The sequence below is a fragment of the Salmo trutta genome, chromosome 3 (genome assembly GCF_901001165.1).
Source record: "Salmo trutta chromosome 3, fSalTru1.1, whole genome shotgun sequence".
Taxonomy (NCBI): Eukaryota; Metazoa; Chordata; class Actinopteri; order Salmoniformes; family Salmonidae; genus Salmo; species Salmo trutta.
In genome coordinates, this window is record NC_042959.1 from 46413775 (window position 1) to 46434816 (window position 21042).

A 21042-nucleotide genomic window follows, 5' to 3' on the forward strand; every position below is an offset into this window, starting at 1 on the left:
TGTGAACTTTAATGTGACTTAATAGAAAAATGATATGCCATCTGTAAATACGAATAAAATTGTTAAATTACGAGCTTAATTGGCTGAGATAACAGCTGGGCTGGAAAAGCTGAGAGATCATTTTGGATTGGTCTGCCATGTAGCACACTTCTGTCTATAACATGAGCTGCTCAGTATGAGTAAATAATCCTTGCTACCGCAGCTTTTTTTAAAAAGATATACCATTAAAGGGGACAAAATGGCGCCGTAGAGAGAACACGGTGTTTCAGCGAGCTCACGCGGTATTCGTAAATTTATATCCTTACATTAATCTCCTAGCTTGAAAAAGTGGTAGAATTGGCTTAATAAGTTACCCTACAATGAGTCTTGGTGACTATTTCTCAAAAATCTCCGACAACATGCCCAACAGAGCTACTAAGAAGTCGACCAAAACCGTCATCCCTGTAGAGGTGCAGGAGGAGCTAGCTAACGTTAGCGAATCTAACAACATTGCGGATCCAGGCACAATGGACCTGGTGATTCAAAGGATGACAGATAACATTACTAAAGTGATCGATATTAAGATAAGAACGGTCCTGGAAGCAATAGCAGGCCATTCAGCTGAACTACAGAGGGTTGTCAAACGTGTTGATGAGGCGGAAGGAAGAATTGCTACTGTGGAAACTTCAACTACATCCATGGACACTAAGATAAAAGCACTTGAGAAGCAGGTGCGCGAAATGGCGGAGCACATTGACGACTTGGATAATCGAGGACGCAGATGCAATATCCGTGTTGTGGGACTCCCGGAAAATTCTGAAGGGACACGTTCAGTAAAATTTTTTGAGGAATGGATCCCTGGCTACCTACAAATGGGCACTAAGGCTGGTCGTGTGAAGCTAGACAGAGCACATCGCTCTCAAGCACCGATACCCGGTCCCAATCAGCGCCCACGACCAGTGGTTATAAAGTTCCACAACTTTACCGACAAGCAGCGCGTCATGGATGCGGCTAGAAACATCGGTTCTGACGGTAGTCAACGTAAAGGTCCAAAGGTCTCATTCTTCAATGATTATTCCACAGCGGTTGTACGAAGGCGCAAAGCGTTTGATGAGGTGAAGGCTCGACTCAAGAGAATGAAGATCGACTACGCACTGCTGTACCCGGCCACATTGAAGATTATGGTCAACGGATCGCCTAAAAAACTCTACACATCTGAAGAGGCTGCTGCGTTTATTGACTCTCTCGGGTAAATAACCTTAAGCTGCACCTCCGCAGCATAGGATAACGTCTTATTTTATTTTGAATCTGATCATGAAACAGTGGTGTAAGTTCTCATGTGCTCCTGTTCAGTAATATTCGTATCGGTATTATTTTTCTTGCTAAAGTAACTGCCGCCGTAGCTCAGACTGAGATATGTGTGAACCTATATTGGTGCCCAGGCTTGGTTTTAGGTGGAAGAGCCTCAATCTTCTTCTATTGATTTTAATTTCCACATATATAAAGGATGAGGCTATTGAGTGGCAATGCGGACTTAAGAGTCTACATTGGAAAGTTGAAATCCCCTGCATGTTAGCTAGTGGGAAAACCCCCTTTTGGATTTTTACATGTTTATTTTTTGGGTTTTGTATAGTTCAAGTTCAGGGTTCATATCGTTTGTTTACGCTCAGTGAGATAGAGGAGAGTTCAACACATGGAAAAAGGTACCACCCCATTTTTACAGTAAGATTCAGTCTGGATATTGAATGGTCAAAGCGCAATGGCAGGTAACAGACTACGTGTATGTACATGGAACATTAGAGGGAGCCATAACCCCATTAAAAGGAAGAAGATACTATCCTTTTTGAAAAAAGAAAATATTGATATTGCCCTGTTACAAGAAACCCATTTGAATGATAAGGAGCATCTGAAATTACAACAAGGGGGGTTTGGTCAAGTGTATTTTTCATCATTTACATCCAGAAGTAGAGGTGTAGCAATTCTTGTGAAAAAGAACCTGCCACTTAAGGTCTTGAAGTGTGTGAAAGATAAATTGGGTCGCTTTGTTATAATTAATGGTACTTTACAAGGGCAGAGCATTTCCATAATGAATATTTACTTCCCCCCTGCCCACCCCCCTGACTTCCTCACTAAGGTATTTCTAGACTTTTCAGAATTAAACTCAGACACTGCAGTGGTCGGAGGGGATTTTAATTGTTTGTTGAACCCCCTTATTGATAAGCTTCCCAGTGGTATAGCCTCGCTCTCTCCTCAAGCTAAGTCACTTACAGCCATTTGTGATGATCTGGGGTATGCTGATGTTTGGAGAGCTTTTCATCCCTCCAACAGAGAGTTCACTTTTTTCTCTGCACCACATGGATGTCAGACTAGAATAGATTACTTTTTTATGCCCAGGACGTCGCTGCAGTCTGTTTTATCCGCTAGGATAGGAAGCATAGTCATATCTGATCATGCGGAGGTGATCCTGGAAATAAAACTCAACGGGGCATTCAATCAGTCAAGACATTGGAGGTTGAATACAACCATTCTTAAAGACCATACATTCACATCATATTTTATTACAGAGTTTAAAGCATTTTTCTCTATTAACTCTCAATCAACAGATAACCCCTCACTCCTTTGGGAAACCTGTAAGGCGTACGCCAGGGGTCTGATTATGTCATACACAGCCACTAAGAGGCGGAAAAAGCGTGAAAAGCAAAAAACACTAGAGGGTGAATTGGGAACTAAAGAGAAGGACTACATTAAAACTCCCACTCCTGCCCTATTAAAGGAAATAGCAGTCATTAGATCAACGCTGGACTCCCTCCTAACACAGGACGCTGAAAAGAAAATGAGATTTGTCAAGCAAAAGCTATATGAACATGGCGATAAGCCAGGAAAGTACTTGGCGTACCTAGCTAAAAAGAGAGCTGACTCACAGTCAATTGCGGCTATTACTGATTCTGATGGCAATCATTTATATGAAAATAAATTGATAAATGACTCATTTAAGACATTTTATGCAAATCTTTACGCCTCAGAACTGCCAAATGACGCACCCAAGTTAATGGAGAACTTATTTTCTAAGATTGAGCTCCCTACTATCTCCGAAGAACAGAAGTCTCTCCTTAATGCCCCTATTACTGAGGAAGAGATAATGTCCGCAATTAAGAATCTGCAAAATGGTAAGGCCCCAGGACCGGACGGGTTTTGTAGTGAGTTCTATAAAGAGTTCCATGGCCTGATCCTTGAGCCATTGCGTGATATGTTTAACCACTCATTTTCAAATGACCAGCTCCCCCAAACGCTGCGAGAAGCCAACATATCACTTATTCTCAAAAAGGGAAAATGTCCGGAGTCTTGTTCCTCGTACAGACCAATTTCCCTTCTGAATGTGGATAGAAAATTGCTTTCTAAAATCCTAGCCACAAGATTAGAGGACTCACTGCCACTAATTGTGAAAGGAGACCAAACTGGCTTCATTAAGGGACGTAGGTCATGTAACAATGTCAGACGGCTCCTTAATGTAATTGAAGTCTACCAACAAAGTGCTATGGATGGTCTTGTGCTCTCCCTAGATGCTGAGAAAGCATTTGATCGTGTGGAGTGGTCTTACCTATTCTTTGCTCTAAATAAATTTGGTCTGGGGGACAACTTTATAAAATGGGTGAAAGTTTTATATGATGATCCTCAGGCTGCTGTCCTTACTAATGGACTACGGTCAAATAGCTTCTCTATACACAGAGGTACCAGACAGGGCTGTCCTCTGTCCCCCCTCCTATTTGCACTTGTTATGGAACCACTGGCCGAGGCCATCAGGGTAACGCCTGCTATACAGGGGCTGGTCATTGGTGATGTTCACCATAAAATAAGCTTGTATGCTGATGATGTCCTGATATTTATTTCTAATCCCGAGACTTCAATCACATCTCTGATTAACACTATTGAGTTATTCAGCGAATTCTCAGGCTACAAGATTAACCTAACTAAATCAGAGGCTATGCCACTTGGTAACCTTCACTCTGTACCTAACACTTCTCCCCCCTTCCCTTTTAAATGGTCTCCCTCAGGTTTTACGTATCTGGGTATATTTGTAACTCCTAAATTCCAACAAATGTACAAAGCCAATTTTGTTCCCTTGTTTGACACAATAAGACAGGATCTGGAGCGCTGGAACTCTCTTCCGATTTCATGGTTGGGTAGAATATCCCTCTTGAAAATGAACATTTTACCTAGGCTACTTTACCCAATCCAAATGATCCCAGTATTACTCTCCAATAAGGTAATAAAGGATGTAAATGGATGGCTAAGTTCCTTTATATGGAGTAAATGCAAGCCAAGACTTAAGATGGCAATATTGCAGCTGCCAAATTCTATGGGTGGCTTGGATCTACCCAATATCAGGCTCTATCAGTGGTGTGCCCACCTATGTTATATCTCAGACTGGATCACAAATGATGACTCCTCTATTTGGTTAGACATTGAGACTTCTCTTTCAAACTACCCTTTACAGGACCTTTTGTTTCTCACAAGTTTCAAGTCTGTAAAAGATCGCTGTAACAACCCCATTACACTTAACACACTCAAAGTATGGAGGTCAGTTCAACGTTTCCTGGGAAGGTCCAAACTAACCTCTGCTCTTACCCCAATTCTCAACAACCCAGATTTTGTCCCAGGATTGCTGGATGCTGGCTTTAACGTTTGGCTTAATAAGGGCATACGCAGACTAAATGACTTATTTGCGGATAAGATTTTATTGTCATTTGAGCAGATGGTCGAGAAATATCAACTCCCAAAGCAGGACTTTTTCCGTTTCCTACAAGTAAGACACTATATTCTGAAGAGCACCACCTTAATTGGTAACCCTGATATGTCTGTCATTGAAAGAATGCTTTTTTCCCCACAAAGGAAAATGTCTGTAAGTCTGTTTTATGATGCTTTAAGGTCCTTTTCCGCTGTCGACACACAGAGAGTGAAACAAGTGTGGGAGAAAGAACTGTCTGTTACCATTGACGAAGAGATGTGGGAGGACATTTGGAAATATGCAAAAACAATATCTATATGTAATCGTACTAGAGCAATTCAATTAAGAATAATACACAGATTGCATATATCCCCAAATCGCAGACATGCATTTAGCCCCGCTTCCTCCTCTCCTCAGTGTCTCAAATGTAAAACGGATACAGGCACCCTAACACATTGTTTATGGTCATGTCCCAAAATACAAAGATACTGGTCTGGTGTTCTGCAAGAGATTGAAAAGATCCTAGGGGTCGATCTAGAATTGGACCCAGTTTCTCTACTGTTAGGTCTCCCTAGTAGGCATGTAACTTCTGTGGGTAAGAGGAGGCTTTACAACATCCTCACCTTCGCAGCGAGAAAAAACATACTTTTACAGTGGATTAGTGATAAGGTTCCCTCTATTAAAGATTGGCATAAGATACTATTTGAATGGGTCCCGCTGGAATATCTGACATGTACATTGCACTCTAAGACAGATCAGTTCTACAAAGTATGGGAACCTTACCTAAATTACCTAGAACCTGAAGTATCAGCTATTATGCTGCAAGGATTCTCTTAGAATGGTGATCGATGTATTCCAGAATTACACTGTACGGTCCGTGTGAGGAACTCAACTTCTTGGTTTAAACTTAGCATTTTATTTTATTTATTTATTATGTCTTTATTGTTATTTTTTTTTCTGTTTATGTTTGTTTGTGAAACTCCAATAAAAAATACTGTTACAAAAAGAATGTTAAAAAAAAAAAAAAAAAGATATACCATTAGCCATGGAGATCTGCAAAAGTGGTGCTACTGCTCTCAACAACATTGTTGGCCAGAATTTAGCAGTGGGAAAAAGTTGTGATGGACTACTTTCTGCACACAGTCAGTGTAAACCGGAGTGACTTGACACAACAACGGGCCAAACAAGCTGTAGCTAGCTACAAACCAAACGGAAAAGACAAGCTGCCATGAAGCGTTCATCCATGTATATGGGTAAGAGTCTAGCTACATTTTCAGATATCATATGTTTCTAATTTTGACAAAGTTGTTTTCATTACAAGTTAAAGCTACTGTTCGCTAGCTAGCAAACGTTAGCTTGCTGGCTCGCTAGCTAATATTGCTGGCTTGCTAGCTAACATCACGTGTATGATCTGTGTAGCAATATTATTCATATCTCAGAAATCCATTTGTATTGCTAGTTATAGCCTACTGTTAGCTAGTTATCTAACATTGAACCTAGTTGGTTAGCATTAGCTACCTGCAGATTCATACTCCAGCATTTCCTGCATGGTGACTAGCTATGACAATCTGTTTGTACTGTAGCTATGGGTTGGGATTATGGTTCATTGCTAGCTAGCTGCATGTCTAAACAAAAGACTCCACTTGCAAGAGAATGATTACATGACCCATCAAGTTAGCTAGGTATGTCTGGGGGTGATTACGGCCATCTATTGTATTTCATGAACATGTGTACATGTCTAGACAACAGTGACCCCTCCACTTAGCTAGATTTGGCTGGGGGGTGGTTATAGTATTGTCTGGGTAAGAATCATCTAATAAATAAAAAATATTTTTTCAACATTTGTATCTAGACACTTTCAAATTCAGACTAAGATATAGGCCAAGGACTAGATGAATTTTATTTTTATCTGGAGGCTACTACTTTTACCACTTTTAGTCTTGAAATCTTTGGTTATTACTACACTACCTTACTTACTGTGTTCAACACATGGCCTCAAATGTGAATCCTTTAAGAGATGGGTGGGGCTAAGGCTTAAGATGGTGTGAACGATGCAGAATATGTGTAAACAAAGACGAGCTATCCAGTAGGTGTACCAAAACATTCAAGGGCCATTTTCTCAAAAGTGGGGTTTCACGTTTATCAACTTCCAAAGCAGAATTACATTCCCATTGTTCATCAACTGCAGTGTATGATATACCATTTTGTAGCTCTGAGTCTCTACTTTTATCCAATGTAAAAAACTATTTCAAATGTTGCTACATAAATCCGAATTGAGGCGGTCGGTCACATTTAACTAAATCAAACGGTCAAAATTATTTGAAAAGGAAAAGAAAACACATCTTTGTCTTGTATTACAATTATATTTAAAGAAAGAAAGAAATACCTATTACAGTTTTTGTCAATCGTGTACATGCAGTATTTGGAACAATGTTGTTGATTTGTGTATGATGGCGCCAGAGGGGATGGCTGCTTGTTTATTGTCTCTTAACCAACCGTTCTATTTTGTTTGTTTGTCGCATTGTTTGTAACTTATTTTGTACATACTGTTGCTGCTTCCGTCTCTTATGACTGAAAAGAGCTTCTGGACATCAGAACAGTGATTACTCACCTTGAATTGGACGACGAACTTTTCTTTAATGAGTCGGACGAGAGGGATTTACTCTAGACACCCAAACAGGCCCTCATCCCCATCATTCGAGAAGAGAAAGAGACAGATATTTCGCGGAAGGAGATCGGGGAGCCTTGTGAGGATCAGGCGATGAGTGGCTAATCTGCCTTTGCCATCCCTACTGCTAGCCAACGTACAATCGCTGGAAAATACATGGGACGAACTAAAAGCACGTATATCCAACCAATGGGACATTAAAAACTGTAGTATCTTATATTTCACCGAGTCATGGCTGAACGATGACATTAATAACATACAGCTGGAGGGTTAAACACTCTATCGGCAGGATAGAACAGCAGCCTCTGGTAAGACAAGGGGTGGCGGTCTATGTATATTTGAAAACAACAGTTGGTGCACGATATCTAAGGAAGTCTCAAGGTTTTGCTCGCCTGAGGTAGAGTATATAAGCTGTAGACCACACTACAGAGTTTTCATCTGTATTTTTCTTAGCTGTCTACATACCACCACAGACCGATGCTGGCACTAAGACCGCACTCAATGATCTGTATACTGCCTAAAGCAAACAGGAAAACGCTCATCCAGAGGCAGCGCTCCTCACCGGCAACTTTAATGCAGGGAAACTTAAATCAGTTTTACCTAATTTCTACCCACATGTTAAATGTGCAACCAGAGGGAAAAAAACTCAGGACCACCTTTACTCCACACACAGAGACGCTTACAAAGCTCTCCCTCGCCTTCCATTTGGCAAATCTGACCATAATTTTATCCTCCTGATTCCTGCTTACAAGCTAAAATTAAAGCAGGAAGCACCAGTGACTCGGTCAATAAAAAAGTGGTCAGATGAAGCAGGTGCTAAACTACAGGACTGTTTTGCTAGCACAGACTGGAATATGTTCCGGGATTCTTCCGATGGCATTGAGGAGTACATCACATCAGTCACTGGCTTCAAGAATTAGTGCATCGATGACGTCGTCCCCACAGTGACTGTACGTACATTCCCCAACCAGAAGCCATGGATTACAGGCAACATCCGCACTGAGCTAAAGGGTAGAGCTGCCGCTTTCAAGGAGCAGGACTCTAACCCGGAAGCTTATAAGAAATCCCGCTATGCCCTCCGATGAACCATCAAACAGGCAAAGCATCAATACAGGACTACACCGGCTCCGACGCTCATTGGATGTGATAGGGCTTGCAAACTATTACAGACTACAAAGGGAAGCACAGACGAGAGCTGCCTAGTGACACGAGCCTACCAGACGAGCTAAATAACTTCTATGCTCGCTTCAAGGCAAGTGACACTGAAACATGCATGTCAGCATCAGCTGTTCCGGACGACTGTGATCAAGCTCTCCGCAGCCGATGTGAGTAAGACCTTTAAACAGGTCAACATTCACAAAGCCACAGGGCCAGATGGATTACCAGGATGTGTACTCAGATCATGCGCTGACCAACTGGCAAGTGTCTTCACTGACATTTTCAACCTCTCCCTGTCTGAGTCTGTTATACCAACATGTTTCAAGCAGACCACCATAGTCCCTGTGCCCAAGAACACTAAGGAACCTGCCTAAATGACTACCGACCCGTAGCACTCACCTCTGTAGCCATGAAGTGCTTTGAAAGGCTGGTCATCAACACCATCATCCCAGAAACCCTAGACCCACTCCAATTTGCATACCGCCCAAACAGATCCCCAGATGATGCAATCTCTATTGCACTTCACACTGCCCTTTCAAACCTGGACAAAAGGAACACCTATGTGAGAATGCTATTCATTGACTACAGCTCAGTGTTCAACACCATAGTTCCCTCAAAGCTCATCACTAAGCTAAGGACCCTGGGACTATACACCTCCCTCTGCAACTGGATCCTGGACTTCCAGACAGGCCGCCCCCAGGTGGTAAGGGTAGGTAACAACACATCCGCCACACTGATCCTCAACACGAGGGCCCCTCAGGGGTGCGTTCTCAGTCCCCTCCTGTACTCCCTGTTCACTCATTACTGCATGGCCAGGCACGACTCTAACACCATCATTAAGTTTGCAGATGACACAACAGTGGTAGGCCTGATCACTGACAATGACGAGACAGCCTATTGGGAGGAGGTCAGAAACCTGACAGTGTGGTGCAAGGACAACAACCTCTCCCTCAACGTGATCAAGACAAACGATATGATTGTGGACTACAGGAAAAGGAGGACCGAGCACGCCCCCATTCTCATCGACGGGGCTGTAGTGGAGCAAGTTGAGAGCTTCAAGTTCCTTGGCATCCACATCACCAACAAACTAAAATGGTCCAAGCACACCAAGACAGTCATGAAGAGGGCACAACAAAACCTATTCCCCCTCGGGAGACTGAAAAGATTTGGCATGGGTCCTCAGATCCTCAAAAAGTTCTACAGCTGCACCATCGAGAGCATCCTGATGGGTTGCATCACTGCCTTGTATGACAGCTGCTCGGCTTCCGACCGCAAGGCACTACAGAGTGTAGTGCGTACGGCCCAGTACATCACCGAGGCTAAGCTTCCTGCCATCCAGGACCTCTATACCAGGCGGTGTCAGAGGAAAGCCCTAAAAATTGTCCAAGACTCCAGCCATCCAAGTCATAGACTATTCTCTCTGCTACCGCACGGCAAGCAGTACCGGGGCGCCAAGTCTAGGTCCAAGAGGCTTCTAAACAGCTTCTACCCCCAAGCCATAAGACTCTTGAACATCTCATCAAATGGATACCCAGACTATTTGCATTGCCCCCCCCCCCCACGCTGTTGCTACTCTCTGTTATTATCTATGCGTAGTCACTTTAATAACTCTACCTACATGTACATATTACCTCAATTACCTCGACTAACCGGTGCACCCGCACATTGACTCTGTACCGGTGCCCCCTGTATATGGCCTCGCTATTGTTATTTCACTGCTGCTCTTTCATTATTTGTTACTTTGATTTCTTACTTATTTTAGGTATTTTCTTAAAACTGCATTGTTGATTAAGGGCTTGTAAGTAAGCATTTCACTGTAAGGTCTACATCTGTTGTATTCGGCGCATGTGACAAATAAGATTTGATTTGCTTTTCAGAGTCCACAAGACACAAAACTCTGTGGCCTTTTGCAAAACAGTAAATGTATTTTAAAAATGTAGATGCTTTCTCAAAACATAAATGAATTAATAAAAACGATATTATACCGTCAAAATTGCAAATACAGTCATCAAAAGGACACGACTGCCTGCAAAAATATTAATGCAACCATACTTATCTCTTGAGTCTAAGCAGACAACACTTCTTCCGTGGCCTCCAACTGCTCTTAAATGCTAGTAAAACGAAATGTATGCTCTTCACCCGACCGCTGCCCGCACTCACCCACCCAACTAGCATCACTACTCTGGATGGTTCTGACTTAGAACATGTGGACAACTATAAATACCTAGATGTCTGGCTAGACTGTAAACTCTCCTTCCAGACTCACATTAAGCATCTCCAATCCAAAGTTAAATCTAGTATTGGCTTCCTATTTCGCAACAAAGCCTCCTTCACTCATGCTGCCAAACATACCCTCGTAAAACTGACTATCCTATTGATCCTTGACTTCGGCAATGTCATTTACAAAATAGCCTCCAACACTCTACTCAGCAAATTGGATGCAGTCTATCACAGTGCCATCCGTTTTGTCACCAAAGCCCCATATACTACCCACCACTGTGACCTGTATGCTCTCGTTGGCTGGTCCTCGCTACATATTCGTCGCCAAACTCCCTGGCTCCAGGTCATCTATAAGTATTTGCTAGGTAAAGCTCCGCCTTATCTCAGCTCACTGGTCAGCATAGCAACACCCACCTGTAGCACGTGCTCCAGCAGGTATATTTCACTGGTCATCCCCTAAGCCAACACTTATTTGGCCGCCTTTCCTTCCAGTTCTCTGCTGCCAAAGACTGGAATGAATTGCAAAAATCACTGAAGTTGGAGACATATTGGAGACAACTACCTACCTCATCCCCATATTTGTTTTTGTTATTTTGCTCTTTTGCACACCAGTATTTCTACTTGCACATTCATCTTCTGCACATCTATCACTCCAGTGTAACTTGCTAAATTGTAATTACTTCGCCACTATTGGCCTATTTATTGCCTTACCTCCTTGCTTCATTTGCACTCACTGTATACAGATTTTTCTATTGTGTTATTGACTGTACATTTGTTTATGTGTAACTCCGTGTTGTTGTTTTTGTTGCACTGCTTTGCTTTATCTTGGCCAGGTCGCAGTTGTAAATGAGAACTTGTTCTCAACTGGCCTACCTGGTTAAATAAAGGTGAAATAAAAAAAATAAAAAAATACAAAAACAGGAAGGTAATCCCAGTAGATCATGGCTCTATAATGAAAGGTCACAACGTTTGAGATAATTTACTGTAGGAGTAACCAAAAAGTTACTTAGAAGTAACCAAACTTTATTCGCTGCATCTCTTTTTAGATTTAGTCTAGTCTTAGTGATTTTGACTAAAATATAATTAGGTCTTAATCACATTTTTTGTCATTTCAATAATGATTTAGTATAGTTATTGTCAAAATGACGAAAACAGTGGGCCATTTTAGTCAACTAAATGCCCTTTCATTTTAGTCACATTTTAGTCACATTACATTTGTAATGCCTCCTTAACCTATAGTAAACATAAATCACAAACTTCTAAACATACATAGCTTTGTCCTACCAACACATTTTTCTGCATAACACCCTATTCTCTTCCCAACAGCAGAAATATGACAAACATAAAGAAGAATATAGAATAATTATCTGGCCATGGAAACTCCTAAATCAGAATAAATAGATATTGGTAATTAAATACAAACAAGACACACACAAGCGCAGAGAGAGAGAGAGAGAGAGAGAGAGAGAGAGAGAGAGAGAGAGAGAGAGAGAGAGAGAGAGAGAGAGAGAGAGAGAGTAGCACAATCCCCAGATGGTGCTACAAAGTGTTGGTAAAGTAGTCTGGGTTGCACCTCCGTCACTTGGTCGCGTCATTGCCATTGTTATCAAAGTTCCACAGATGCTGCAGCCACATTGGTGTCCAAAAGTAGAACAGGGGCTAATGACTGTTTCGCCCAGTGATGTAGTCGAATCACTAAACCTCCAGTCCGAATCGAGTCCCAAGTCCCCTGGCTCAAGTCCGAGTCAAGTCACGAGTCCCTACGGCTGAAGTCCGAGTCCCAGTGCTCAAGTCCTGGTCCAAGTGCCCAAGTCTGAGTCAATGGGTCCACACTAACTCAAAATAAAGTTCTTCACTTAGTCAAATATAGTGTAGTTGCAAGAGGAATTTAATCAATAAATTGTTTGCTATCCCTTTTCCATTCTTTCTGTGCCACCAAATGTTTGCATTTAGGCTACTGGTAATGTTACAAAAAAACCTTCTCAAACGTTGCTGATAGAAATTCCAATGAATAGATCCAACGTTATTCCTTATTCAACATATCAGAGAGGCATGTTGGTTCTACCTAGCATATTTCTATCTGAACGTTCCAAAACGTTGCATCCTGCTGAACGCACAACAGGTTGTTAGCCATAGAAAGAAAGAAATGTAGCGCTGGTGTTACGGGTCACATCATTTGAACTAAGGGTTAGAATCAAGCCATTTTTTTCAGAAAAAAAGGAGGGAGATTTGACTGCGATGGCTACAACCTGGCTATTAAATGCATTGGGAAAAGTGAGAGGGAGACTACACATTCAAAGACAGCCTACCTTTTATACTCAAGGGAGAGAAAAACAGAGCTAGACTGTTGTTTTACTATTACACTCAACGCTGCTGTTGTTTTTATTTCGTCAAGCAGCTACGTTTCTTATCCAGGCAATGAGTAGTTCACTACTGTAGAAGGCTGGTGGTGACTGGTTAGCTACAGGTAAATCAAGAGAGTTGCCTGCGAGAAGGGTAGCTAACTATAAGGTCGGTGGTGACTGGTTAGCTACAGGGAAGAAAGAGTCCCCTGTGCAATGTGTATAATCGGAGGCAGAGTTGGAGCGGAGCCTTTCTCCCCGCAGTTCACCAGCTAATGCAGGCTGTATGTGACAGGTGTGGCGAGTCCTTCCCGCTGCAGAACACAACTACCCTGTGTATTTGTACTGCTCATATGAATTGTGCTTATCACTGAAAAGCTCTCAATCTCTCCACTCTCCAAAAACTCTTGTCCAGTCCATTTACTAGTCAGATTTTAGTCACCAGCTAGGTTTCCATCCAATTGGCAACTGGCCATTGGCCATGCGAATATTCTAAATTCCGAATATAGAATATATGCACATTTTCCCACCAGTGGTGTGTTTCCACCCAACAGACTTGTTGCTGATAAAAAATTATTGTGTGATAACATAGTGCACACAAAATAGTACTTTTTTTTCATGTACTAAATACAAATCTAAAGTTCAATGTGTTTCCATCGCATTTTCAACTCTGCCGATTAATAGCAAATGGGCCTACTCTGGTCTTGGCACGTGCATTCTTGCCAACAGCTCGCAGATACAGTACGGGTAGGCTGTGCTGGTAGGCTAGTCTACACAATGAGATAATTATGGATAAGTATTGAGAATATTTGTATTTGTCAAACCGCAGTCAGGCATCGATCATCATGTCTTCAGAATAAGGACCTCGATATTTATTGGAATGGAGCATCTGTCGGAATTTATACAATTCTACCAAAACTACCTGTTTCCATCACAGCTGTCATGATTTTTAAAATGTATATACAGGGTATGACTTTACTCCTTAAACGTGTGGATGGAAACGTGGTTAGTGAGATTATTTTGTCTCTTCTCGTTTTAGTCAAGTGAAAGTAAAAATAATTTTTGTTTAGTTATAGTTTTTTCTGGGTCTATTATTTAGTCAGTTATAGTCTCCTCAATTGCCACTGAAAAATAGGTGTTTGATGAATATTTGAGTCACTATTTTTGTTGATGAAATTAACACTGCATTTCTGCATTTCTACAAAATTGTGAAAAAGCATAACAATTAGACAGTCCCTATTGCCTAGATCGTTCCATATATTGTACATAGTATGACACTAGTGGAGGCTGCTCAGAGGAGGACCATCCTCAGTGAATATCCAAAAAATAAAAATAGTTAAACATTAAAAAAATTATCCTTTTTAGATAAAACTATACTAAATGTATTCACGTCATCAAATAATTGATGAAAACACACTGTTTTGCAAAGGTCTACAGTAGCCTCAACATCTCTCTGTAGGGTAGCACCATGGTATAACCTGAGGACAGCTACTTTCCGTCCTCCTCTGGGTACATTGACTTCAATACAAAACCTAGAAGGCTCGTGGTTCTCACCACCTTCCACAAACTTCCACAGTAATTATGATAACTTCCAGAGGATGTCCTCCAACCTATCAGGGCTCTTGCAGCATGAACTGACATATTGTCCACCCAATCAAAGGATTAGAGAATTAATCTAGTACTGAAAGCATGAGCTACGGCTATCTAGCAGTGCATAACATGTGGTGAGTAGTTGACTCAAAGAGAAAGTTTTGAAAAAAAATATTTATTTAAAAGAAAGGAGAAGTGGGAGAGAGAGAAAGAGAGAGATATATTTCATTGTATTTTTATTTCCACTTTCACTTTCACATACTTAGCTAGAGAATGCAGCTAGCTAGTTTAGCCTACTCAAACACCTGGGTAAAACAGAAAGGGATGCTATGTTATATAGCTGGCTATGGCTATCCAACACTTCAAAGTCAAGGTAAGCTTTTGGTTTTATTAATTTATTGCCACCGGGGCCCGCCAGTATAACTGCTAAACTGCTTATTGACTGTGGTGCATGATTGGTTCTAGTAGCTATGTTGACTAAGATGTTAGCTAATATGGTGACAACAATGTAGGCTGTGTGTAGCGGTTAGCGGTTATGATATGAAGGTTTGGCATGGAAAATGTTTTTTGCCTGGTCACAGAATGCTGATGCACTGTGCACTGAAGTTCACAAGTGAATGGAAAAGGTGAGAGGAGGAGAGCGCGTAGATGCGAGAATGAATTATACAATGGCCAAAGGGATCATGCTGTTTGTATGTGGTTGCTATGAAAGGGAACTGTGTTTGCGTGTGATCAGGGGTGTATTTCTTCCGCCGATACTGTTGCCATTTGTTTCTTAAAACAGAAGAAAATGGAACGAAACGGGGATAAACATACAATACATGACCAAAAGTATGTGGACATCTGCTTGTCAAACATCTCATTCCAAAATCATGGACATTAATATGGAGTTGGTCTCCCGTTTGCTGCTATAACAGCCTCCACTCTTCGGGGAAGGCTCTTCACTAGATGTTGGTGTCACGTCTGTGTGTAGGAACAGACCAAGGCGCAGCGTACGTATCGTTCCACATCTTTATTATATAGTGAAACTTAGCCCAACAAACAATAAACTCTAAACAAACAACAAACCGTGACGACAGCGGTGCAACATGCACTAACTCAAAATAATCTCCCACAAAACCAAGTGGGGAAAACAACTACTTAAATATGATCCCCAATTAGAGACAATGATGACCAGCTGCCTCTAATTGGGAATCATTCAAAAACCCCAACATAGAAAAAATAAACTAGAACACAACATAGAAAAAATAAACTAGATAAAACCCCCCTGTCACGCCCTGACCTACTCTACCATAGAAAATAAGAGCACTCTATGGTCAGGACATGACAGTTGGAACATTGCTGCGGGGACTTGCTTCCATTCAGCCACAAAAGCATTAGTGAGGTCGGGCATTGATGTTGGGCGATTAGGAGTTCGATGGGGTGGAGGTCAGGGCTCTGTGCTGGCCAGTCAAGTTTTTCCACAACAATCTCGACAAACCATTTCTGTATGAACCTCGCTTTGTGCACAGGGGCATTGTCATACTGAAACAGGAAAGGGACTTCCCCCAAATTTTGCAACATTGTTGGAAGCACAGAATTGTCTAGAACGTCATTGCATGCTGTAGCGTTAATATTTCCGTTCACTGAAACTAAGGGGCCTAGCCCAAACCATGAAAAACATCCCCAGACCATTATTCCTCCTCCACCAAACTTTACAGTTGTCACTATGCATTGGGGCATGTAGCATTCTCCTGGCATCCGCCAAACCCAGATTCGTCCGTCATACTGCCAGATGGTGAAGCATGATTCATCACTCCAGAGAACGCGTTTCCACTACTCCAGAGTCCAATTGCAGCGAGCCTTACACCACTCCAGCCGACACTTGGCATTGCGCATGGTGACCTTAGGCTTGTGTACAGCTGCTCGGCCATGGAAACCCATTTCATGAAGCTCCCGACGAACAGTTCTTGTGCTGACGTTGCTTCCAGAGACAGTTAGAAGCTCGGTAGTGAGTGTTGCAACCGAGGACAGGCGATTTTTACGTGCTACGCTCTTCACCATTCTGTTAGCTTGTGTGGCCTATCACTTCGCAGCTGAGCCATTGTTGCTCCAAGACTTTAACCAACTGACTTGTTGGAAGAGGGGCATCCTATGACAGTGCCATGTTGAAAGTCACTGATCTCTTCAGTAAGGCTATTCTACTGCCAATGTTTGTCTATGGAGATTGCATGGCTGTGTGCTCAATTTTAAACACCTGTCAGCAACGGGTGTGGCTGAAATAGCCGAATCCACTCATTTGAAGGGGTGTCCACATATATTTGTATATACAGTACCAGTCAAAAGTTTGGACACAGCTACTCATTCAAGGGTTTTCCTTTATTTTTACTATTTTCTTCATTGTAGAATAATAGTGAAAACATCAAAACTATGAAATAACACATATAGAATCCTGTAGTAACCAAAAAAGTGTTAAACAAATCAAAATATATTTTAGATTTGAGATTCTTCAAAGTAGCTACCCTTTACGCAGTGGTCTAAGGCACTGCATCACAGTGCTAGCTGTACCACTAGAGATTCTGGGTTCGAGTCCAGGCTCTGTCGCAGCCGGCCGCGACCGGGAGGCCCATGGGGCGGCACACAATTGGCCCAGCGTCGTCCGGGTTAGGGGAGGGTTTGGCCGGCAGGGATATCCTTGTCTCATCGTGCACTAGCAACTCCTGTGGCGGGCCGGGCGCAGTGCACGCTGACCCGGTCGCCAGGTGTGCGGTGTTTCCTCCAACACATTGGTGCGGCTGGCTTCCGGGTTGGATGGGCATTGTGTCAAGAAGCAGTGCGGCTTGGTTGGGTTGTGTTTCGGAGGACGCATGGCTCTCGACCTTCACCTCTCCCGAGTCCGTACGGGAGTTGCAGCGATGAGACGAGACTGTAACTACTACCAATTGGATACCACGAAATTGGGGAGAAAAAAAGGGGTGTTAAAAGTTAATTTGTGTAATTTCTTTCCTTCTTAATGTGTTTGAGCCAGTCAGTTTTGTTGTGACAAGGTATACAGAAGATAGCCCTATTTGGTAAAAGACCAAGTCCATATTATGGCAAAAACAGCTTAAATAAGCAAAGAGAAACGACAGTCCATCATTACTTTAAGACATGAAGGTCAGTCAATTTTGAAAATTTCAATAACTTTGAAAGTTTCTTCAAGTGCAGTCGCAAAAACCATCAAGCAAGATGATGAAACTGGCTCTCATGAGGACCGCCACAGGAAAGGAAGACCCAACGTTACCTCTGCTGCAGAGGATAAGTTCATCAGATTTACCAGAAATTGCAGCCCAAATAAATGCTTCACAGAGTTCAAGTAACAGACACATCTCAACATCAACTGTTCAGAGGAGACAGCATGAATCAGGCATTCATGGTCAAATTGCTGCAAAGAAACCACTACTAAAGGACACCAATAAGAAGAAGAGACTTGCTTGGGCCAAGATACACAAGCAATGGACATTAGACCAGTGGAAATCAGTGCTTTGGTCTGATGAGTCCAAATTTGAGATTTTTGGTTCCAACTGCTGTGTCTTTGTGAGACACAGAGTAGATGAACGGATGATCTCTGCATTTGTGGTTCCCACCATGAAGCATGGAGGAGGAGGTGTGATAGAGTAGGGGTGCTTTGTTGGCGACACTCTGTGATTTATTTAGAATTCAAGGTTCACTTAACCAGCATGGCTACCACAGCATTCTGCAGTGATACGCTATCCCATCTGGTTTGCGCTTAGTGGGACTATCATTTGTTTTTCATCAGGACAATGACAAAACACACCTCCAGGCTGTGTAAAAGCTATTTGACCAAAAAGAAGAGTGATGGAGTGCTGCGTCAAATGACCTGGCCTCCACAATCACCCGACCTCAACCCAATTGAGATGGTTTGGGATGAGTTGGACCGCAGAGTGAAGGAAAAGCAGCCAACAAGTGCTCAGCATATGTGGGAACTCCTTCAAGACTTTTGGAAAAGCATTCCAGGTGAAGATGGTTGAGAGAATGCCAAGAGTGTGCAAAGCTGTCATCAAGGCAAAGGGTGGCTACTTTGAAGAATCTAAATTCTAAAATATATTTAGCTTTGTTTAACACTTTTATGGTTACTACTTGATTCCATATGTGTTATTTCATAGTTTTGATGTCTTCACTATTATTCTACAATGTATAAAATAGTAAAAATAAAGAAAAACCCTTGAATGAGTAGGTGTGTCCAAATGTTTGACTGGTACCTTATAGTGTACCTGAATTTGTCCAATAGAAACTGGCGTTTGCAACTGTTGGGCTAGTGATTACACCCTAGATCAGCTAGCTAGATGCAGGCAAGAGTGTGCAAGGCGGTACTGAACACGTCAATGTCTGTCACCTTGATTACTCAAATTTCTCTCGACCTTTGCATCTACTTTGTAAACTTTCATTCACGTTGTAGGAACCTCATGATGGGTACAGGGGAAATTTGAGTGTCATGTAGTAGCCTAAACCTATCGATGTTACATTGGAATATGTGAATGGAATATGAAAAACAGTCGTCCAATATGCTGTACTAGGAATAAGGCCATGCTCATTCAAAAAGAATCCCCTTCCCTCATCTTAGTAAATGGTACCGACCACTGATGGGGCGATTTAGAATTTTGTGCAGTTAGTATTTACTGATTGCCAGAAAAAGTTAACACAATTGAACCCATTTCTCTTCTGATGAAAACAATGTGTAAATATTTTATGAAACAAACACGTGACAGTGAATTAAGTATTCGCTGATGACATTTGTATTTCAAGTGTTGTAAAAGGTGGTCTAAGGCAAGAAAATGATCAAATGTATTTGAGCATTTGATCATTTAGTGTTCTGCTATAGATACACTGTGCGTTTCAACATAGATCCAAAAATTGCTTGTACGCCATTGAGAAAAAACAACAACACAACAACTTCCCTTCTTAGGAGAAAGTAACCTGCAGTCGGGCAGTATGGAGAGATTTTAGAGGAGGGGAGGATGTTTAATAAAACCACATCCCTCATCCCCAAGATGGAGAAACATTTCATCTTCAGCATTTTGTCTGGGCAATGTGATGGATGAAGGGGCTTGGCGATATACACCTGCAGTCCTCATCCAGGCAGGCTAAGAGATCATAACTAACGACATGGCAGACAAAGATTATCTCCAACATCCGTTATAGCTGCATTTGTCAGCCACCATCATCCTGCAAAGACAACTTTGTCACATCTCCCTCCGACGCCAACATAACCTTGCTTTGATAAAAGGCCCCTGGCCGGCCATCTAAAACAACTGCACTATTTCTGACACTAATATGGCATTTTACAAGGGCGCCTCAGTGGCAACCTGCAGATATCAATTACATCTAGCTGAAGGAAGCAGTGTGACTGCAACATGACGGACTCCATTGAGTTACAACACCATGAAACACCAGGGAGAGTGTTCAGGGTGAATCAATGATACAGAAGACTGATCAGCAGCACAGAAAACGTGGGCTCTACATGGAAACTTAAGAGTGAAATTGCAGAGTGAAATTTAATATCATAATCTTGAGCAAACTATTTCTGTGGTGCAATCTATTCAAATTGAAGCAGGTGTGACAAATGTCAGATCAACATCAAATTTGACAATGGAATGAGAAAAGGAAAGCGCATTGTTTAGCCATCTGTCACATTACGCAAACGCACGTGGATAACTTCCAAATACAACGTTGACAATAGCTGCTCATATCAGGAGACAAACAGATTGTCCCGTGTTCGTTTCAGACGTGATACAAAGTTGCCTTTTGTCTGTGTTGGTTTTGTTGTGCTGATACTGTCAGGCATTGTTTTGCTGGATTTGTGGTATTTTGGGGGGGGTATTAAAGCGTACGTTGGAGCACACAGCGTTCAAGGCTTTAAGCGACCGGTGGTGGGATCCTCTGCTGCCGCTTGTCTTTGTTTAAGGGGGAGTGACTCTGATCTATCTGCCTGCCAGTAACCGCAACATATTCACAGGTAAGACAGTCCATAGACACATGGACCAAAAAAGGCACTTGTTTTCTTATCCTACAACTGTAGGCATAGAGGTGTGTGTATGCGTGAGTGTGTGTGTGTGTGTGTATGCAATGTGCAGAATACAAACCCAGAGGCAGAGCTTAGTTTTCTAATACACCTTGAAGGGGATTTAATGCTCCTGTGAGGGATCAGATGCAAAGTCATACAGGATATGAAAACATGGCAACACACACACTTCCTCAAGCATTTGAACTATTGAGATCTGATAGAAGTTAGGAGTGACTAATGTTACATACAACTTCACATTTAGGGAACATTTCCCTATACTGTAGGCTACAGTAGGTTATTATTTGTAGCGATTGTT